Below are 23492 nucleotides of genomic sequence, written 5' to 3' on the forward strand. Positions count from 1 at the left end.
GCTCTTACCTGGCTTGAGCATTAACTACCTGTTAAGGAAAGCACCCAGTGCATCCCAGAATACATGCCATACAGGATCATTTGAATGTAAAAATGGCATTGTGGGTTGGGCACCCATTATAGAAACTGCCAAATTGTCCTTTCCATTGCTGCAGAAAGTTGAAAATTACCCCCTTATTATTTAGAGTGGGGAAGTGAGAAGCTCTGCTCTCTTTCATCCAAATCCTACCTCAAACACAAAATACTGGAGCTCTGCCATCCTGTCCCTGTCATAACCAAGTTATTGTTTAGCCTCTATTATGGCAGTCTAATTATTCCAGCAGCTCCAAATTAACTGCCAATATTATCAAACCAAGCCTATTGTTGGTTCTTTTGAATCTTTTGTTTTCCTCTGCTCACCGAATTCTTACTATTTGTAAAGTAGATTTCAAAAGCTTAACATCTTCAGCAGTCTGTTCGCCTACAGTTCAGAAAACGGTATTCAGAATGCAGCCTCTTATGTTTCTTATCTTCTGTTACTAAATAAGAAACGGGAGCAGGAGTAGGCCATTTGGCCCCTCGAGCCCGCTCCGCCATTCAATAAGATCATGGCTGATCTGATCATGGACTCAGCTCCACTTCCCTGCCCGCTCCCCATAATCCTTTACTCCCTTATCACTCAAAGATCTGTCGATCTCATGTAATAAATCTTCAAATATATTTAATGACCCAGCCTCCACAGCTCTCTGGGACAGAGAATTCCATAGATTTACAACCATCTGAGAAGAAATTTCTCCTCATCTCAGTTTTAAATGGGCGGCCCCTTATTCTGAGACTATGTCCCCTAGTTTTAGTTTCCCCTATGTGTGGAAATATCCTCTCTGCATCCACCTTGTCGAGCCCCCTCATTATCTTATATGTTTCAATAAGATCACCTCTGATTCTTCTGAGCTCCGATAGTGAAGGCTGTGTACTAATCGTTAAACCAAATATTTCTCATAATTGAGAAATGTAGCAGTCTTTTACATCAGCTTTTCCTTTCTTAGCTGCAACCCCATGTTTCCACTGATTATTTAGAAGATAATCCTCTTATTTGGAATTTTGTGACATTAACACATTGTTACCTATTATTTTTAAACCTAGTAATAAAAGAGTGAAATTATTGTCATTCCCTCCCTCAATAGCATGACCATCATTGAAAATATCGTACTTTTACAATTCATTAATGTAATTGATTTAAATTATGCAATGATAGGTTCCTTCTTGCTCATTAAACAACTTCCAATCCCAAAATAGTTTGACTAACCAAAACTGTCTAGTTTGTATTGACTTCATGGTTGGTGCTATTTTTCAGGTTTCCAAATCTTCTTCGTCAACAGTTCCTAAATGCCAATGCTCATCTCTACATCATGTCACTTCTCGTTAGGTGCAGCTTTGAATTGTATCTGGATTGGTGTACCGAAACAGGAACTGAACCACCAATAGATAATTTGGGGTCTGTCCTTCTTGACAGTTGTACAATACTACTCAGGTTGGCTTCAACAGCTTTCTTTATTATGTTTTGAGACCAAGAATTTGACATCAACCTCATGCAATCAAATATTAGCTGACACATTCCTTCTTGAAAAAAATTTAAAGTTTGATTTGTCCCTCTGATTTCCACCATCTTTTAGTCTTTGCGTTACCCTTAATGTCGCTGTGACTGGAAAACAGTCCCAGCTATTTCTCCTCCCCTCTTGATGGCCCTGAAATTCCGGTCTGAGGCTTCCTTCGGCCAAACGCCTCCAACCCGAAATTTCTCTACGAATGTACCTGGTGGTCCTGGAGGTACCTTGGATTCCAGTTGGAGGCCTTCTTTCCACACACTTCGCAGTGCATCCACGTCTTCCAAATACAGAGAAGCTGGAGTCACGTGGGCCTGGACAACCAATCACGGTACAGTATTCTCATTGATAGTAATGGGAATTCCAATTTTACAAGTTCATAAGAACATAAGAACACACAAATTAGGAACAGGAGTAGGCCATCTAGCCCCTCGAGCCTGCTCCGCCATTCAATAAGATCATGGCTGATCTGGTCGTGGACTCAGCTCCACTGACCCGCCCTCTCCCCGTAACCCTTAATTCCCTTATTGCTTAAAAATCTATCTATCTTTGACTTGAAAACATTCAATGAGCCAGCCTCAACTGCTTCCTTGGGCAGAGAATTCCACAGATTCACAACCCTCTGGGAGAAGAAATTCTTTCTCAACTCAGTTTTAAATTGGCTCCTCTGTATTTTGAGGCTGTGCCCCCTAGTTCTAGTCTCCCCCACCAATGGAAACAGCCTCTATCTTGTCTATCCCTTTCATGATTTTAAATGTTTCTATAAGATCACCCCTCATCCTTCTGAACTCCAACGAGTAAAGACCCAGTCTACTCAATCTATCATCATAAGGTAACCCCCTCATTTCTCGAATCAGCCTAATGAATCGTCTCTGTACCCCTTCCAAAGCTAGTATATCCTTCCTTAAGTCAGGTGACCAAAACTGCACGCAGTACTCCAGGTGCGGCCTTACCAATACCTTATACAGTTGCAGCAACACCTCCCTGCTTTTGTACTCCATCCCTTTCACAATGAAGGCCAACATTCCATTTGCCTTCCTGATTACCTGCTGCACCTGCAAACTAACCTTTTTTTGGGATTCATGCACAAGGACCAAAAAGAGTTTTATGCACAAGGACCCCCAGGTCCCTCTGCACCACAGCATGTTGTAATTTCTCCCCATTCAAATAATATTCCCTTTTACTGTTTTTTTCCCCAAGGTGGATGACCTCACACTTTCCAACATTGTATTCCATCTGCCAAACCTTAGCCCATTCGCTTAACCTATCCAAATCTCCTTGCAGTCTCTCTGAGTCCTCTACACAACCCGCTTTCCCACTAATCTTAGTGTCATCTGCAAATTTTGTTGCACTACACTCTGTCCCCTCTTCTAGGTCATCTATGTATATTGTAAACAGTTGTGGTGGCAGTACTGATCCCTGTGGCACACCACTAACCACTGATTTCCAACCGGAAAAGGACCCATTTATCCCGACTCTCTGCTTTCTGTTCGCCAGCCAATTCTCTATCCATGCTAATACATTTCCTCTGACTCCGCGTACCTTTATCTTCTGCAGTAACCTTTTGTGTGGCACCTTATTGAATGCCTTTTGGAAATCTAAATACACCACATCCATCGGTACACCTCTATCCACCATGCTCGTTATATCCTCAAAGAATTCCAGTAAGTTAGTTAAACATGATTTCCCTTTTGTGAATCCATGCTGCGTCAGCTTGATTGCACTATTCCTATCCAGATGTCCCGCTATTTCTTCCTTAATGATAGTTTCAAGCTTTTTCCCCACTACAGATGTTAAACTAACCGGCCTATAGTTACCTGCCTTTTGCCTGCCCCCTTTTTTAAACAGAGGCGTTACATTAGCTGCTCTCCAATCCGCTGGTACCTCCCCAGAGTCCAGAAAATTTTGGTAGATTATAACAAATGCATCTGCTATAACTTCCGCCATCTCTTTTAATACCCTGGGATTAGGGGACTTGTCTACCTTCAGTCCCATTAGTCTGTCCAGCACTACCTCCCTAGTGATAGTGATCATCTCAAGGTCCTCCTTTCCCACATTCCTATGACCAGCAATTTTTGGCATGGTTTTTGTGTCTTCCACTGTGAAGACGGAAGCAAAATAATTGTTTAAGGTCTCAGCCATTTCCACATTTCCCATTATTAAATCCCCCTTCTCATCTTCTAAGCGACCAACATTTACTTTAGTCACTCTTTTCCGTTTTATATATCTGTAAAAGCTTTTACTATCTGTTTTTATGTTTTGCGCAAGTTTACCTTCGTAATCTATCTTCCCTTTCTTTATTGCTTTTTTAGTCATTCTTTGCCGTTGCTTAAAATCTTCCCAATCCTCTAGTTTCCCACTAACCTTGGCCACCTTATACGCATTGGTCTTTGATTTGATACTTTCCTTTATTATCCACGGCTGGTTATCTCTTCTCTTGCTGCTCTTCTTTTTCACTGGAATATATTTTTGTTGCGCATTATGAAAGAGCTCCTTAAAAGTCCTCCACTGTTCCTCAACTGTGCCACCGTTTAGTCCTTGTTTCCAGTCTACTTTAGCCAACTCTGCCCTCATCCCACTGTAGTCCCCTTTGTTTAAGCATAGTACGTTCGTTTCTGACACAACTTCCTCATCCTCAATCTGTATTACAAATTCAACCATATTGTGATCATTCATTCCGAGAGAATCTTTTACGAGGAGATCGTTTATTTTTCCTGTCTCGTTACACAGGACCAGATCCAAAATGGCTTGCTCCCTTGTAGGCTCTGTTACATACTGTTCTAAGAAACAATCCCGTATGCATTCTATGAATTCCTCCTCCAGGCTACCCCCTACGATTTGATTTGACCAATCGATATGTAGGTTAAAATCCCCCATAACTACTGCCGTTCCTTTTTCACATGCCTTCATTATTCCCTTGATTATTGCCCGCCCCACCATGAAGTTATTATTTGGGGGCCTATAAACTACGCCGACCAGTAGTTCCCATTACTATCAATAAGAATAACCCCCTAAAACATCCAAATACAACATAATAAATTAAAAAACCACACATATTTTAAAATAATTGAAATTAAAGTTACTTAAATGTTTTAGAAAAAATATATATTTTGGGGATTTTTTTTAATGTGTTTTTTTTAAAAGGGTTTAAAATAAACTTACCTTGGTGAACAGGGTTTTTATGATAAAAATATGTATTTAAATTTTATTTTTATATGTTTTAAAACTCTTACGCTAGTAAAAGTAAGCTTTTACCAGGCGTAAGAGTTTGAAGGACATTCCCTGAGCAAATAGCCCAATTTCGCCCGCGCGGATGTCCTTCTTCCGGGAATGTGGAAGATCTTGATAGATTGGAAAAGCCGGTTTTCGGCGGATGCGCATTGCATGCCAAAAAACGGCTTTTGCGAGGGTCCGTACGGGAGGCCAGAATTTCAGGGCCAGTAAGTACTAAGTATCAGCATCACTTTCTGATTTACTAAAAGTAGTTTTACCTCCAACTTAATCTTGATGGTTATTATATTTTTGACCTTTTAACTTTGTTTAGCTTGCATATTACTCTAGTAGATGAGCCCTAACTCCTTACACCCCAGGAGTATTTGCACTTGTCCCAGTATCTATGGGCCCAAATTTGGCCCACCCATTACTTCACCAGAGATGCGCGGACTTCGGAGGTTGAAAACGGCGCCAAAAAGATCTCCCCGGATTCTAGCCGCTCTGTTGACTCTCCCAAGGCTTGGTGCAGCATGGCCAGTGGATTGAGAGGTGGAGCTAGGGCGTGAAAGAGTGCCGGCAGCACTGCGCATGCGCATTGGAGCGTTCGCACATGCACAATAGCTCCTGCCAATGATAATGTGTGCCGCAGTGTGGGACCCGATGCATCCCGCCCCTATCCCGGGCCTGCCGCACAGCAACAAGAGAAGCCTGCCTTCTTCTAAAGCACTTGGTTCTTTTGTTGGCTGCCTGCATTATTGCCACTTTATGTCTATATTCTACACACAACTTGAAGACTTGAGGACATTGCCATGCAAAGGGGGAAGAGTTTTGATCCCGGGAGGGTGGGGGGTGATAACTGTGTAGCCAGTAATTTTAATGAGCTTACTCAAGACTTTCCTTAACCCTGTTGATGAAAATACTTTCCTACATAAGAACATAAGAATTACAAGCAGGAGGTACTTCTATTTTTTATTTGGATATATTTTTTTTAATTATGTAAATTTGTTTTGTCTCTTTATTTCTTTTATTTTTGTAGTTTAAGCTTCCATGAATGCTTCTATTGTATGGTAAATTAACTTTGCGAAGTTTATCATATGATGTCCTGTATAGCTATTTGATCCAATTCACATTCTTTAGTCAAGTCAGTAGTACCTACTTGCGCTGATTTCTTAACTCTCCGCAAAGGTTTTCTGTGCGGCCACAAGTGGCCACATACGCTGGCCTAAGTTAGTTTGGAGTAACTATTAGCTGTCCAAAGTGGCCTAAATGGCCAAAACGGGTGAACGTGGCTGGTAACGCCCCCTTTTGAAAAAAACTAAACTAAAAAGTCCTAACTAACTCACTTACACTGGCGCAAATTGAATGTGCAAAATGGGGATTTTTTAACATACTCCAGAAAAATCAAGTTTCTCCAAAAAAAACAGAGCAACTCCTGGGCAATTTTGAGCCATATGTATCTAGCCTGCCCACGAAGTGAACAGAGAACTCTTTTCAGATTCTCTTAACTAGAGATTTTATCTTGTGCTTTTGGAAGGTAGCAGAACAACATCATTGTTATTCCTTGTTTTATGCTTTAATTACCGAACAAATATAATAAACAGGAATCAGATAAGCTGCAGCAGCACTAGTGACATTTTATTTTTACAATAAAGATTGGCTAAATTCCTGTTGCAATAGAAAATCAGAAATAGTTTTGAACTTTTCTGCAAAACTATGCAGTAATTAATTTTCATATGTAGAGGTCCTTATTCTCACCAACGTGTTACCTGGCTTAGCTAACTCTCTTCAGAGGCTCCAGATATACTCACCAATTTGAAAAAGGCTGGCTTATAAATAACATAAAAAAACGCTATCTGAACCATGTCAATTTAAATAACTGCCTGCTAAATTCAAAAGGACACACAAATCAAACATATTGGGAAAATCCATAGAATCATTGAACAGAATGGCTTGGTCACTCCCGGAGGCCTGTTTTTCAGAAAATCTGCTAACTGTTGCAACAAAAATGAGCTGTAACACTGTTCTGTGAGTGATGCTGGTGTTTAACCCCTTATGTACAGTGACTGAATTAAAGAGTTCAATATGCACCAGAATTATTCTACTTTATCACAGACTTTCATCTAAGTGACTTTAAAGTTAAATCTATCCACCTAGATCAATGCTATTTACTTGGATGAAATAGCAATCACAGAACTTTGCACAGAGCTTAGTTTTGAAAGCAGGAGCAATCTCATGATATTCAACCTTCTGCAATTTGTCAGATTGTTCAATGTATTTTTCCTTTATTTTTCCCTATCACATACCATTTTACAGCTGCCATGATGATGCTTTTGTCCTCATGTAAAAGCTTAGTACGCAACAGCTGAACTCAGCAGGAGGTGAGCCATGTCAGTAGATACTACAATGAAACCCATCCAGGATCCCATTAAGGGGATTTCTTTCTTGTTGAGCGCATCATTAGCTGCTTTCATAACTGTCTTCAGTCACCAAGTCCCAAAACCTGCAACCGAATTAAAATAAACCTACCTGAATTTTTTTTGAAGATTATTACCGGATCTTCCTGACTACCACCAGTCTTCCTGGTGCCAGTAAATGCACTGGTTCAACAGAAACAGTATACTCTGGTTATGTCCTCACACATACACACCACTATTCCTTCTGTATTGACACTGTGTTGCCACACTGTGACATTACTACATGAACAATATACACTGCCCAAAATGTCACAGCAGATCAGCTAATAAGCGGCACTCCACAGTGCAGCCAATTTACAGGATGATCATCTACACAGCTCAACACTAAATTCTGGGATCCAGTCAGACTGCAAAGTAAAAAAAAACTATTGTTTCCCATATACCACTTACCTATAGAGATGTCTGCTTCCTCAACGATCTATCTGAAGCATTTCAAAACAACATGTAGTTCTGCTTATCTTTCCATTTATTTAAGTCTTCATCTTGACTCACATGGAAAATGGGCAACTATATGAAGTACCAAAGGATGTTGGTGCCTGTGATGTTGTTGAGAGTCAGCACCTCCAGGAGAGGTGGTGAGATAATAGGGGCATTTAGGTAGGAGGGGAGAGAGAAGGAAGGCTTTCTCTTTTCTTGCAGACTGACCGAAAAATTCTGAAATTTGTTTCAAGTCTGTGTATTGGCACTACAAATTAGATCCTTCACTCACATAAACAAAACAAGATTTTTTTAAACATTTGTATAAACAATTCAATATATGTTGACACAAAAAGATCACATTTTAACATCATCACAAATTGGAGTGTAAATTATTCCAGGATTTTCAGTAGGTTGTCAAGCATACATGGATTATCTCAACAACTTTAAAGGCAAAACTGTTAAGTAAATAACCTTTTGGACATAAACAATTGTATGATGAACCATATACCCCTTCCTGTCTTATAAATATTTAATACTTTGCAAATCTCCCAAATAATTTCAAAGGTTTTGCAAGGGATGCATCCTAGGTTGCTGTGGTATGGGTGGAAATAACAGAGGTTCAGGGAAACATTTGCAAGTTTTCAATCCTCCTTGGATATGAGAGGAATGACACAGGACTGGAGGATTTAAGATGTGCAGGGAGTGCTGCTAGACACTTGAAAAGGCCTCAGATGGTAAAGGAAGGCCTCTGAGAAGACAGAAAATACTTAGCAGGTCAGGCAGCATCCGTGGAGATAGAAACACAGTTCACATTTCAGGTTGAGATGCTGCCTGACCTACTGAGTACTTCCAGTATTTTATGCTTTTATTTCAGATTTACAGCATCCGGCCGCAGAGGGAAATGGAAAACGCAGAAGAGGAGGAAGCAGAAGGAAGGATGCAACCCAGACAGCCTCTTCCTGGCCAGGATATCCAGGATGGGATCATCCGCCCGCGGTACCAGTGACCACAGCCCCAATTCCCCTTTCACCATTTGTCCCACATCTCACCGTCCTTCTGTTACTGAGCATCTCAACTACCGCAATGCTGAAATAAAATCCATCACACAGCAAACTTTCCAATCCAACTTTATATATTCGACCACATATCAGCAGCATAACTAAGACCGCCTATTTCCACCTCCGTAACATCCTTGCCTCAGCTCATCCGCTGCTGAAGCCCTCATCCATGCCTTTGTTACCTCTAGACATGACTATTCCAATGCACACCTAGCTGGCCTACGTAAACTAGAGGTGATCCAAAACTCAGCTGCCCATGTCCTAACTCGCATCAAGTACCGCTCACCCATCACCTCTGTGCTCGCTGACCTACATTGGCTTCCGGTAAAGCAACGCCTCTTGATTCTCATCCTTATTTTCAAACCCCTCCGTGACCTCGCCCTCCCTATTTCTGTAATCACCTCCAGCTCCACGACCGCCCCCAACCCCACCCAAGATATCCGCGCTCCTCTAATTGTGTTCTCTTGAGCATCCCTGATTATAATCGCTCAACCATTGGTGGCTGTGCCTTCTGTTGCCTAGGCCCCAAGCTCTGGAACTCCCTGGCTAAACCTCTCCGCCTCTCTTTCCTCTTTCAAGACGCTCCTTAAAACATACCTCTTTGACCAATCTTTTGATCACCTGTGCTAATTTCTACTTATGCGGCTCGGTGTCAAATTTTTCATCTCATAGCACCTTGTGATGTTTCACTACGTTAAAGATGCTATATGAATACAAGCTATCTAAGAGGACATCAAGAAATCAACTCATCACCCTTATTCACTCCCTTAGCGACTGCCTTGTGGGTGTCTTTGCCTAGCCAACTGATAACACACAGCTTGCTGAGCCATGTGTGTGAGCGCTAAAGCACTTTTCCCATTTTATTAGATGCGTAAGGGAATTTAGCTTAAGAGCTGAAGACTGCCATTTGGGAGACTTTTAAACGTTAATTTTTTTTTCATAAGGCAATTGAGCTCTAAAGGCTAAAAACTGTCTAATTTTACATGACTTTTTTTTAAATTTCAGGAGGCAGTTCCCCGTTAAGAGACCGGCACTGCTCTCTGAAATGGCAGCCTCGCTTTCAGAGTAGGCTGCTCTTGCTGCAATGAATCTACAGCCACACTACATTGGGGCCTCCTGCCAGGACGAATGTCACCAAGACTGTGCTGCACTGTGAACTTAGTGCTAGGCGAATGTTAATTAGTCCCAGGCGGCAATTTTTCAGTCCTGCCAGCGGCATCATTTTCGATGGACGTTAACACCAGCCCACAGTGGCACTGGCAGTTTTTTTGCCGTTCATGAATTTCTAGGCCAAAGAGTATAAAAGCAAGGAAGTTATGCTAAACCTTTATAAATCACTAGTTAGGCCTCAGCTAAATTATTCTGTCCAATTCTGGGCACCATACTTTAGGAAGGATGTCAAGGCCTTGGAAGACATGGTACCAGGGATGAGAGACTTTAGTTATGTGGAGAGGCAGAAAACAAAAAAGAATCCACGCACAGGCATCTTTCACCATTCAGGGTGTAGTTCGGGTCCTTCGTTGAAACACCTGTGAACTCATCCTTTTTTGGCGTGGAAGCAAGTCATCCTCGTTTCGAGAGATGGCCTATGATGATGATGATGATGTGGAAAGACAATAGAAAAAACATCGAAACATAGAAAATAGGTACAGGAGTAGGCCATTCGGCCCTTCGAGCCTGCACCACCATTCAATAAGATCATGGCTGATCATTCACCTCAGCACCCCTTTCCTGCTTTCTCTCCTAACCCCTTGATCCCTTTAGCCGTAAGGGCCACATCTAACTCCCTCTTGAACATATCCGACAAGAAGCTGAGTTTATTCTCCTTAGAGCAGAGAAGGCTATGAGGAGATTTAATAGAAGTGTTCAAAATCATGAAGGGTTATGATACGAGTAAATAAATAGAAACTGGCTGAAGGGTCGATAACCAGAGGACACAGATTTAAGTTATTTGATGTGGAATGTACTGCCTGAAAGAGTAGTGGAAGCAGATTCAATAGTAACTTTCAAAAGGGAATTGGATAAATACTAAAAAGGGAGAAAACTGCAGGGCAAAGGGAAAGAGGAGGGTAATGGGACTAATTAGATAGCTCTGTCAAAGCCTCCTTCTGTGTTGCAAGATTCGATGGGGTAGAAATTGCACCCCGTTTCAATGGTTTTTACCGCAGCTGTGATTGAGATCGCCATTTGAACGAAATACCGCTCTTTGTTGTTTTTTCCACCCAAGAGCGGATGCCAGGCTGCCTGTTGGCGGTCCGACCGAACCCGGGTGCATAATTCTCGAGCCGACCTGACAGTCAGCCGACAAAAAAGAACATGGCGGCAGCGGCAGTGCACCCTCTCCTTTAAGGGAAGCCGCCCCGCCGCTGCAGAACGCCACAGCCTCACTGGACCACCGGGTGAAAGCATGTTTTGGCACCACCGGGCGGGCCAAAGATTTTCCGAGGGGAATGTCACCATCGGGGGGGGGGTTAGATCGACGGTGTGCGCGGTGACGACGCGCTTCAGACAGATCAGCAGCAGTGGAGCAGTGGGGGGGGGGGGGAAAAGATCAGGGCACCGCCGGGAAAACTCGGAAGAGCAATTGGGCTAGCTCTTCCACAGCATGGCCGCCAATTTGCGGTGGTAACGGGCCTTAAGGAGAGGGGCAATTTTGGCCCCTGAGATTCTATGAACTCACTCATTCACCCCATCTAAATAGATATTCCCTTACCAGATTGTTAAAAGACACATAATTCACAAGCATTGAAATCGTTGAGGACTTTTATTCACAAGTAAAAGAACTCCCATAGAAACATAGAAAATAGCAGTAGTAGGTCATTCGGCCCTTCGAGCTTGCACCACCATTCAATATGATCATGGCTAATCCTCTATCTCAACACCATATTCCCGCTTTTTCCCCATACTCCTTGATGCCTTTTGTTTCTAGAAATCTATCGATCTCCCTCTTAAATATATTCAGTGACTTGGCCTCCATAGCCTTCTGTGGTAGAGAATTCCACAGGTTCATCACCCTCAGTGAAAAACTTTCTCCTCATCTCGGTCCTAAATTTCCCACCCCATATCCTGAGCTTGTGACCCCTTGTTTTAGACTTTCCAGCCAGGGGAAACATCCTCCCCACATTCAGTCTATCCAACCCAGTCAGAATTTTATACGGTTCAATGAGATCTCTGCTCATTCTTCTAAACTCTAGCGAATACAGGCCTAGTTGACCCAATCTCTCCTCATACGACAGTCCTACCATCCCAGGAATCAGTCTGGTGAATCTTCACTGCACTCCCTCTATGGCAATTATATCCTTTTTTAGGTAAGGAGACCAAAACTGCACACAATACTCCAGGTGAGGTCTCACCAAGGCCCTGTATAACTGTAGTAAGACATCCTTGTTCCTGTACTCAAATCCTCTTGCAATGAAGGCCAATATACCATTTGCCTTCATAACTGCTTGCTGCACCTGCATGTTTGCTTTCAATGACTATGTACATTTGTGTATTGTGCTATCCATTTTATGTACGTTAAGAATTCTTTAAAAGAAAAGTACTTTATTTTGTTTTAAGTTTTCGTTGTGGGAGATTGTTTTGCCAGTTCTCGCTGATAACAGAACTTGATAATCACCAATTCATTGCACTGCATCACTGTGCTGGTTATACCATTGGAGCTCAAAAGATATTACCCATGAGAAAATGTTAAGTAATTGTGCCCATTACATACACATCATAAAACTCATGAGAGTTGTATCAGGCAAATGACACTAACCATTATCCATTCAAAGTGACTATTTGTACTAACGATTTTCTGTCCTTCCGCACCTGCGTCCTCTGGACTCCGCACCCCCACCAGAACCGGAGGTGGGGCCCCGCAATTGACCACGCTGGGGGAGGGAGGAAGGAAGAGCGAGAGGAAGGAAGGAAGGAAGAGAGGAAGGAAGGAAGAGAGGAAGGAAGGAAGAGAGGAAGGAAGGAAGAGAGGAAGGAAGGAAGAGAGGAAGGAAGGAAGAGAGGAAGGAAGGAAGAGAGGAAGGAAGGAAGAGAGGAAGGAAGGAAGAGAGGAAGGAAGGAAGAGAGGAAGGAAGGAAGAGAGGAAGGAAGGAATAGAGGAAGGAAGGAAAGAAGAAAGGAAGGAAGGAAGAAAGAGAGTTAGGAAGAGAGGAAGGAAGGAAGAGAGGAAGGAAGGGAGGAAGGAAGGAAGAGATGAAGAAAGGAAGAGAGGAAGGAAGGAAGAGAGGAAGGAAGGAAGAGAGGAAGGAAGGAAGAGAGGAAGGAAGGATGAGAGGAAGGAAGGATGAGAGGAAGGAAGGATGAGAGGAAGGAAGGAAGAGAGGAAGGAAGGAAGAGAGGAAGGAAGGAAGAGAGGAAGGAAGGAAGGAAGAGAGGAAGGAAGGAAGGGAGGAAGGAAGGAAGAGAGGAAGGAAGGAAGGAAGAGAGGAAGGAAGGAAGGAAGAGAGGAAGGAAGGAAGGAAGAGAGGAAGGAAGGAAGGAAGAGAGGAAGGAAGGGAGGAAGGAAGGAAGAGAGGAAGGAAGAGAGGAAGGAAGGGAGGAAGGAAGAGAGGAAGGAAGGGAGGAAGGAAGGAAGAGAGGAAGGAAGGAAGAGAGGAAGGAAGGAAGAGAGGAAGGAAGGAAGAGAGGAAGGAAAGGAGGAAGGAAGAGAGGAAGGAAGGAAGAGAGGAAGGAAGGGAGGAAGGAAGGAAGAGAGGAAGGAAGAGAGGAAGGAAGGAAGAGAGGAAGGAAGGAAGAGAGGAAGGAAGGAAGAGAGGAAGGAAGGGAGGAAGGAAGAGAGGAAGGAAGGAAGAGAGGAAGGAAGGAAGAGAGGAAGGAAGGAAGAGAGGAAGGAAGGAAGGAAAGAAGAGAGGAAGGAAGGAAGAGAGGAAGAAAGGAAGAGAGGAAGGAAGAGAGGAAGAAAGGAAGGAAGGAAGAGAGGAAGGAAGGAAGAGAGGAAGGAAGGATGAGAGGAAGGAAGGATGAGAGGAAGGAAGGAAGAGAGGAAGGAAGGAAGAGAGGAAGGAAGGAAGAGAGGAAGGAAGGAAGAGAGGAAGGAAGGAAGAGAAGAAGGAAGGAAGAGAAGAAGGAAGGAAGGAAGAGAGGAAGGAAGGAAGGAAGAGAGGAAGGAAGGAATAGAGGAAGGAAGGAAGAGAGGAAGGAAGGAAGGAAGAGAGGAAGGAAGGAAGGAAGGAAGAGAGGAAGGAAGGGAGGAAGGAAGGAAGAGAGGAAGGAAGGAAGAGAGGAAGGAAGGAAGAGAGGAAGGAAAGGAGGAAGGAAGAGAGGAAGGAAGGAAGAGAGGAAGGAAGGGAGGAAGGAAGGAAGAGAGGAAGGAAGAGAGGAAGGAAGGAAGGAAGGAAGGAAGGAAGGAAGGAAGGAAGGAAGGAAGGAAGGGAGGAAGGAAGGAAGAGAGGAAGGAAGGGAGGGAGGAAGGAAGGGAGGAAGTAAGGAAGAGAGGAAGGAAGGGAGAGAGGAAGGAAGGGAGAGAGGAAGGAAGGAAGAGCGGAAGGAAGGAAGAGCGGAAGGAAGGAAGGAAGAGAGGAAGGAAGGAAGAGAGGGAGGAAGGAAGGAAGAGAGGAAGGAAGGAAGGAAGAGAGGAAGGAAGAGAGGAAGGAAGAGAGGAAGGAAGGAAGAGAGGAAGGAAGAGAGGAAGGAAGGAAGAGATGAAGGAAGAGAGGAAGAGATGAAGGAAGAGAGGAAGGAAGGAAGAGAGGAAAAGAAAGAGAGGAAGGAAGAAAGAGAGGAGGGAAGAAAGAGAGGAGGGAAGAAAGAGAGGAGGGAAGAAAGAGAGGAGGGAAGGGAGGAAGGAAAGAAGAGAGGAAGGAAAGAAGAGAGGAAGGGAGAGAGGAAGGAAGGGAGAGAGGAAGGGAGAGAGGAAGGAAGGGAGAGAGGAAGGAAGAGAGGAAGGAAGGAAGAGAGGAAGGAAGGAAGGAAGAGAGGAAGGAAGAGAGGAAGGAAGAGAGGAAGGAAGGAAGAGAGGAAGGAAGAGAGGAAGGAAGGAAGAGATGAAGGAAGAGAGGAAGAGATGAAGGAAGAGAGGAAGGAAGGAAGAGAGGAAAAGAAAGAGAGGAAGGAAGAAAGAGAGGAGGGAAGAAAGAGAGGAGGGAAGAAAGAGAGGAGGGAAGGGAGAGAGGAAGGAAGAGAGGAAGGAAGGAAGAGAGGAAGGAAGAAAGAGAGGAAGAATGAAAGAGAGGAAGAAAGAAAGAGGAAGGAAGAAAGAGAGTAAGGAAGAAAGAGAGGAAGGAAGGGAGAGAGGAAGGGAGAGAGGAAGGAAGAGAGGAAGGAAGAAAGAGAGGAAGGAAGAAAGAGAGGAAGGAAGAAAGAAAGAGGAAGGAAGGAAGAAAGAGAGGAAGGAAGAAAGAGAGGAAGGAAGAAAGAGAGGAAGGAAGAAAGAGAGGAAGGAAGAAAGAGAGGAAGGAAGAAAGAGAGGAAGGAAGAAAGAGAGGAAGGAAGAAAGAGAGGAAGGAAGAAAGAGAGGAAGGAAGAAAGAGAGGAAGGAAGAGAGGAAGGAAGGAAGAGAGGAAGGAAGGAAGAGAGGAAGGAAGGATGAGAGGAAGGAAGGATGAGAGGAAGGAAGGAAGAGAGGAAGGAAGGAAGAGAGGAAGGAAGGAAGGAAGGAAGGAAGAGAGGAAGGAAGGAAGAGAGGAAGGAAGGAAGAGAGGAAGGAAGGATGAGAGGAAGGAAGGATGAGAGGAAGGAAGGATGAGAGGAAGGAAGGATGAGAGGAAGGAAGGAAGAGAGGAAGGAAGGAAGAGAGGAAGGAAGGAAGAGAGGAAGGAAGGAAGAGAGGAAGGAAGGAAGAGAGGAAGGAAGGAAGAGAGGAAGGAAGGAAGAGAGGAAGGAAGAAAGAGAGGAAGGAAGAAAGAGAGGAAGGAAGAAAGAGAGGAAGGAAGAAAGAGAGGAAGGAAGGGAGGAAGGAAGGAAGAGAGGAAGGAAGAGAGGAAGGAAGGAAGGAAGAGAGGAAGGAAGAAAGAGAGTAAGGAAGGAAGAGAGGAAGGAAGAGAGGAAGGAAGAAAGAGAGTAAAGAAGAAAGAGAGGAAGGAAGAAAGAGAGGAAGGAAGAAAGATAGGAAGGAAGAAAGATAGGAAGGAAGGGAGAGAGGAAGGAAGGGAGAGAGGAAGGAAGGGAGAGAGGAAGGAAGGGAGAGAGGAAGGAAGGGAGGAAGGAAGGAAGAGAGGAAGGAAGGAAGAGAGGAAGGAAGGGAGGAAGGAAGAAAGAGAGGAAGGAAGAAAGAGAGGAAGAAAGAAAGAAGGAAGAAAGAAAGAAAGAGGAAGGAAGAAAGAAAGAGGAAGGAAGAAAGAAAGAGGAAGGACAGAAGAGAGGAAGGAAGGAAGAGAGGAAGGAAGGAAGAGAGGAAGGAAGGAAGAGAGGAAGGAAGAGAGGAAGGAAGAGAGGAAGGAAGAGAGGAAGGAAGAGAGGAAGGAAGGAAGAGAGGAAGGAAGAGAGGAAGGAAGAGAGGAAGGAAGGAAGAGAGGAAGGAAGGAAGAGAGGAAGGAAGAGAGGAAGGAACGAAGAGAGGAAGGAAGGAAGGGACTTCGGCTGGGGGAGGCAGCACTTGCGCTGGGGTAAGGGACATCGGCTGGAACTTGGTGGCTTCTGCTGGGTTTTTCCAGATCTGCCCTCTATGGCTTCAGAAGTCAGAATAGATCAAATTACAATTTGCAAAGTCAGTGGGAACTTGGGCTGGGCGGTTCCATTTACTTATTCCAGAGAAACTTCAGGGTGATCCTCCAAGAGGACCAATCAGCGATAGGTCATGTGATAATGGAGAGCCAATCAGAGACACGGCAGCCATTTCATTAGTACAAACAGTTGTGTCCTTTTCCATTATCATTGAATTAAATTATAAATGCTCAAAACACAAGCAGGCTGATTAGTTCGGTCAATTCAATAAGCTTTTCGCACTTCGTTTTACCTGAGCAGCCGAGTGCCTCTGAGCACCCCTTTTTAGCTGTTTTTAATACCTCAGGAAGAGCTGATTGAAGCTGCCCAAATTTTTACTTTCCGACTGCAGTAGTTTAACAGTGTGAACAGCTGACAGAGACTTCAGGCAGCTTCAATCAGCTGTTCTCTAAATACAGATGATCTGTCGGTTGTCATTTAAATAAATAATCCGATTTTGGATCGATTTAGCATCATGCAATATAGTTCCTACCACTTTTTAGCAAGATTAGGGATCCTAGATCCTTACCTCTTCAAAATCTTAGGCACTCGTCCTTGGACAGGAGGGGGAGGGGAGACAGCGCAAAGCTCCTCCACTTCCCACTTCCTAACTAGCAGCTCGGGAAAAGAGGCGGCTGGCTCCGGATCCACTCGAAACCCAACTGCTCACCTCCTCTCCCCGAGCTCAGCCAGACACATCCCGTGCAATTTTTAGCAGGAGCTGTCCGTCACTGGGGACGGTTGGGCTTCCTAGCCCACTTCACTTAGCGCAGACACTTTTACCTCAATTTTCTCAGGGTTTGCTGCAGACCCCAACTTACCGCTTCTTCCTGATAAGTTTCGTATAGATTTAGCATCCATCGCGTATAGCGGGCAAATTGACTTCACACAAACTCGCCTGCTCTATGCAGTGGAGACTATATCAGTAAAAGTGACCACAAAGCTGTCGGACTGTCGTAAAAGCCCAACTGGTTAACTAATGTATTTTAAGAAACCTGCTGTCCTTACCTGGTCTGGTTTACATGTGACTCCAGTCCCACACCAACATAACTGACTCTTAACTAACTCCTAACCAAAGTTGTCTAGAAAGCTACTGAGTTGAATCACCAACTTCCCAGGGCAATTAGGGATGGGCAATAAATACTGACCTTGCCAGTGACTCCCACATCCTGAGAATTGTTTTTTTTTTTCAATATCCCAACAGTAGTTTCAGAATGCCTTGCCATGAGCATAAGGGTGCAGATTGTTCCTGTCATCTGAGCTAAGACTGGTGCATGATAATAAAGACAGGGAAGAAAATAACCCAAAATGATGGGTTTTGCAGATAGGAAATATCAATGTAAAGACTAGGGCATCAGTGGGAACAGAATAAAGTGTTCTTATAAAAGGCCCATTCACATGGGGAATAATATTCCTTGTACTATGCCAGAAACAGAATTCTGTGCGACATTGTTAGTAGAAAAATTTCCAGCCCAAATACATGGAAAGAAAGCAACGCTGGGTAAAATCTCTGACGATATGAGGAAAAATAAAATGACAGTCGCCTTGTGTCAATGCTTTTGAAAGAAAATAAATTGAAAAGCAACTGATCACACAGAACATGGAGAGAAGGAAATGTTGATATTTTTCCACATTCTGAGAAAACAATGGCATAGAAATCCCGGTCGAGCTCTTCCCGCGGGCAATCAACTGAAAAAGTTAAAAAAAGATGCGCACCTACTTGTTCCTGCTGCGCCCGCTCGAACTTCCGATCCTGAGGCCTTCACTCCCTACGCATCGGAGCGCGTGCACATTGGGACGTCTGTATGCTGAAGCTGGAGTCACATGGCTCTGGGCAGCCAATCAAGGTACAGTATTTTCTCATTCATAATAATGGGAACTCCATAAGTTGGAGTTCCCATTATTATGAGAAACCCCCCCCAAACACACAAAACACTAATAAAAAATAGAAAAATACACTACATATTTAAGATTCATTTAAATTAAAGTTCTTATATTTTCCTGACTTTTTTTTTTTAAGTTTTTTAAATTATGCCTTAAAATAAACTTACCATATTGGGGAGGTTTTTTTAACAATAAAATATGTTTTCATGTGTGTTTATTTAATGTGTGTTTATGTATGTTTTTAAACACGCGCCTGTAAAAGTAGGCTAAATGCCTGCTTTTTCAGGCGCAAGATTTTTGAGGACGTCTGCTGGGCAAGCTATTTGTAAATATCGCAAATCTTGCCCTGCAAGTGTCCTCGCTCCCGATATGCGCGAGATCTGTCAAGCCAGAAACTTGACAGATCAGAAAAGCCGGTTTTCAGTGCATGTGCATTTCGCGCTGAAAACAGCTTTTCTGATGCCTTCCCGGGTCCGTAGAAACTTCGTACGGATCCGGGACATCAGAATTTCAGGCCCAATTTTCTATATGAACACATCTTCAGTTTTCACTAACCTGTAATTGAATCCAACTGTTGAAATAAGTTGCTCCCAAGTATCCTAGAAAACAAAACATTATTTTAAAATCTTTCCACAATTGAGGCATTTAAATCTACCTATTAATAGTTGAAGCTGGGTACTTCAGAAAGGCACATATCTTGATCTCAATCAGGTTGGTGGTTAAAAAAAAAACTTAAATCACTCCTTATGCACATCAGGATCTCCATTTCTGACTTAACAGTGAGAAATCTATTTTAGTAAAAAAAAATTATCTGGAAAATATGCAAGCTGTAACAAGACAATTGGAAAAAATAAGCAACTTACATTTATATAGCATCTTTTATCCAAATGTTTATGCAAATTATTCAAATGTTTCAAGATGGTTTAAAAAGGGCATTGCCATCTTATAAGACAAAAGCTCTACCAAGTCAAATTTGTGATATCCAAAAATGTGGGCAGTAGTTTATTTATTTAATTTGATTGGCTATGTTTTCAATTTCAAAATTACATCTTGGTCAGAAACTGTTCAATAGTATTGATATTACAAAAAAAGTGGACATAATGGCTATTACATTGACTAACATGGACTTGTAACCCACTGACTTTTTCTGCTGCACGAGATCGGACTTTAAAAAGTATTACCAACGGCATTCTTAATTAAATTCATAGAACTGTAAAAAGTCAAAAATTGATAAAGTGAATCCCATCATCTAAATCAAGTAATGCAATGGATTGGCAAAGTCCTTTCATGTGCAGAAAGTGGGTTTAAAATTAGCCCAGACCAAGTGCTATCACCATACTTTCAGCAATGTCATGATGAATATGTGGAGTTTTCACATGGTTGCACTCTGGCTTTTCTCCCAGAATGTCAGTGAAGCATAGTGATGTGGCTGCATGAACGTTTCAAACTATGTCTATCTGAACTGCAAAAAAGCACCAGGCAATACAATTATAGATTGTTTCCTTCCAAACTTGTGGTTTCTGTGCAGTTATACAATACTTGGGTGAAGTACTGGGATGGTGACAAAAAATTGAGGGATGAAATAAGGCTCAAATAAAAAGAATGTGTGGCATTTTAAAATCATGTATTGGTACCAATTAATTAAATAAGCCTCGTGACAACACTGTCAAACAGGATGCAAGTTTCTATCAACTCAAAGGGTCCTATTACAACTGAGATTACCCAGTCTCGAGTCGGACCCTGATGAATGTGGGCACTGCATAAAATCCCCAAAATTCAGAACAACCGCCAATCTCACTCAACAGATTAAAAGGATTGCGGGTTTAGAAAGCAATAAAATTCACACTGGTGCAGTGAAGGACTATTTTCTCTCGGGGTCGAGCAAGAAACGTTTGTTGATATTGAACAGAGTAGTTTATTCTGCATCTGCTTGTGCCCTGCATGTTTGTGTTTGATGCCGACAGGAGGAGGGACTTAAATGTTAAACATTCCAGTCCCGGTGGTTCATATTCATCTTAACAAAAAGATATTTAAATAGTTTCTCGTGTCGAATCTTTTATAAGTAAAATGAGGTTGTTTAGAAACTGAAACGCAACTAAAAAGAACAAGATTCAAAACCGCAGTGGTGGATTCACGTTGTTCCAAAATCTTGGGTAACCAGAGCAGCGGCACCAGTTCTGTGAGCGGTATATTCTGGTTTGCAGGCCAGTAATATTGGCGGTCGCTGCACGCTCCGGGCAGCGCCGCGTGCCCGCTTCCAAATGCCGCGCTAACAAAAACGGCCGCTCGCAAGCAGCAACTCGCACTGGCCGGCGCCGAGCCCTCTGTCCGCACCAAACAGAAGCCCCCCGCTCTGACTGCGTGTAGCGAGGCGAGCCGGGCTCCGCAGCCCCTCACACGAAGCTGAACACATTTACCAAAGAGAAAGCGAGAAACAAGCGGGCCACGACCGAGGGCGCCGTTTTTAGGCCGCAGTGTTTACACATTGCCCGCCCACCCTCCTCCATACACACACACACACAGACAGACTGCCGACAGCTGACAAAGGGGATGCCGACGGATAGCAATATTTATCTGTTGTTTCCGTTATTTATTTTTTTAAAGTAAATACCTGCGCGAGCGCTGGACTTTAACTAAAGAGAATCTACCGCAATCCCCGGCGCGAGGGCGGCGCCATATGTAACAGACTCACTCAGCCGACAACCGATCCACTCCAGCCCGAATGGGGGAGGAAGAAAATCAATCCCGAATCATCGATTCCTGACCCGAACCTTTTCACGACCAGTTAGTTCAGCGCGTGCCGCTGGGGAAGTTTACAACTATCTCTTTTTCTCAGTGGGCAATGTTGCCAACCTTATAGTCAAATGGGAGATTGTTTAATAGTTAATAATACGAAGAAGAAGCAACTGCAAATATGTTTACATACTCATATGCAGTTAAAAACAGTGTATGGGGGAGACGAGCTAAAACAAGATTTTCTCCAAGAAAGATGGATACTCCCTCAAAAAGATGTTCCGCGCACAAATGCTATTATTGCAAAAGGAAGCAAATCACTTTGGAAAGTCTAAATTTTTATTGCTCCGCTGCTTCTATTAGCTGAGCCGCATGGCTGGAAGTACTGTAGTAGCCGTTTCACACATCATGAATTAATAATTATTTTTGTGTTTGCTTTACTTAGGGTTTGCCTTGAGCACTGAAAACTGGGCAATAACAATTATTAGTTAAGTATATTTTTCTGTGTCAAATATTTACTTTTAGGAAAAACTTAATATCGAGATTTCTAGGTATGTGCGCTCGAATTTAAAAACGTCTGTTGACAATGTAATAACTGGGCAATTGTCATATGTTTCCAATAGTATCTCTGGCAATTATGGGAAAGGTGAACATAGTTAAGTTTCAGTACGTTATCAGAAACGTATTTAATGTTGTGAACAAATGGAAAGTTATATTGACACAGAGAATTGTCTTACCGTGATGGTATTCACCATGTTATTGTAAATTAATATATTTGTCCAGCAACTTACAAATTGATTGAAATAACTACACACCATAAAATCCCAAGTGTTTATGTACACTTAAAGCAATAAACAGAAACAATAAAACAACTTATAGTGCAATTTTCACCTACTTAAGAAAACAATTTTAGTTTACACATACAACGGTGGACAGTGGATTACCATAATGCTCCATTAGAAGTTGCAAATACACGAGTTTAAGTGTGTATCAAATACAAATAGATCATAATTAGGTTTGTTGGGTGGACCAATTTATTTCCTCTGTACCTTTAGTGAAAGGTGCATGAATTTATGAGAAGTATATTTTAAATTTAGAAAATAAATATATTTGCAATATGTTAATACCAATAACTATGCATAATTTGAAACCAATCCCCAATCCATGAACGAACGTGTGATTTCGCAATCGTAAGAATTTTTATTATGGTATCTGTGACGATTAACACACTATCTTAAATTTCGTGACCATTAATGTATTCAACAACTTTGAGAACTATTTATAGTTTATCTTTGGCGTAGTAAGCAAAGCTAATGAGAATTACAGCGCTATGATTCAAGCGTCTGTGTGTTATCTATTATCAGTATTCTGAAAAATTATACAGTATTTTTTGTTACTATCGTAATAAAATCTGTTTCTCTGAAAAATCCTGAACATCACTGAAATTAAAATGTTGATTGTTTGGCTGTTTAACTGATTGCAAACTTTGTAATTTATTTTGTCAAAAACATTTGGGAATTGCAGGGGTTTATGTTAAATGTTAGCGAACAGAAATGGCTACATTTTGTTTCTTATGCTAAGACAAATTTCAAACATACTGCATTAAAACGATTAATCTCCATATGAAAGTTAATATCATTATGGATTAATCGCTCTTTTCCCCAAGTAGTTTTCTTTTTAATTAAAATTGCATGCAGAATTTATCATATCGCTTTTGAAGAACGGACAACAGAGATTATATTTAAATAAATGCATTTCTATTGCTTGGTGCAATAAAATATTAGCTCAGGCCATTCAGATCAGATAATGCAACTGAAGAGATCTAACAGTTAAGGTCTAGTTTCATCTATGTGACAATTCGATATATTTTCTGCATAGGATCGAGGTTTCATACTTCCATATATTAATTTGATGAACAATATGTGACAAAATGCAGGTAATCGATCTAAATGAGATACAATGTAAATAGTGTAATTATCTTGCTGGATAAACAGTGCAAAGTGTTAATCTTTAAACGATAATGAAGTATTTGTGGACTGATGGCACTGCAGCGATACAGATTAAATGACTTCAGGTTCAGTCAAACATGGATACCATTCTCAACATTTAAGTGAAAAAATAGATCTGCATCAATTGCTCTTTACGAATATTACAGTAAACAACTTCTTCGATACTTTTAAAATTTCAAATGTTTTAAAGTTGTGCATTTAAAGCACTTGAGAAAGACCTAACAGATTTAGTTTCGTTCACGACCTGGTTAAAGCGCCGCCGGATTTTTTGAATGACCCACTTTATACTTCCTATAAAGTATGCAGAAAGTATGAATATTGCATAAACAACGACATATAAAGCATTTCCACACACATTGCACTAACTGTTGGATATCTGTATAAATTAAGAAGGAAGAAACATTTAAATGTGTCAGTTCCCTCAAAAAATCGACATCAAAGCTTTCAGTCTGTTTTGTCCACACGTTATTATGTACAATAT

General features: G+C 42.2%; 1 protein-coding gene across 3 annotated transcripts in view; it reads right to left on the bottom strand.

Moving 5' to 3' along the window:
* rsrc1 (arginine/serine-rich coiled-coil 1) overlaps window positions 1–20981 on the bottom strand; it is a 627020-nt gene extending 606039 nt beyond the window's left edge. For 2 of the 3 annotated variants that reach the window (XM_070882350.1, XM_070882347.1), the window contains exons 1-2: window positions 20881–20967; window positions 18825–18868 (exon numbers count right to left, since the gene is read on the bottom strand). The gene's annotated coding sequence lies outside the window, so the exon portion shown is untranslated. Of the gene's footprint in view, window positions 1–18824; window positions 18869–20880 lie in introns of all 3 variants that reach the window. The other variant, XM_070882349.1, reaches the window with a different exon arrangement.
* Window positions 20982–23492: the final 2511 nt, after the last annotated feature.

The sequence above is a fragment of the Pristiophorus japonicus genome, chromosome 6, assembly GCF_044704955.1.
Source record: "Pristiophorus japonicus isolate sPriJap1 chromosome 6, sPriJap1.hap1, whole genome shotgun sequence".
NCBI lineage: Eukaryota > Metazoa > Chordata > Chondrichthyes > Pristiophoridae > Pristiophorus > Pristiophorus japonicus.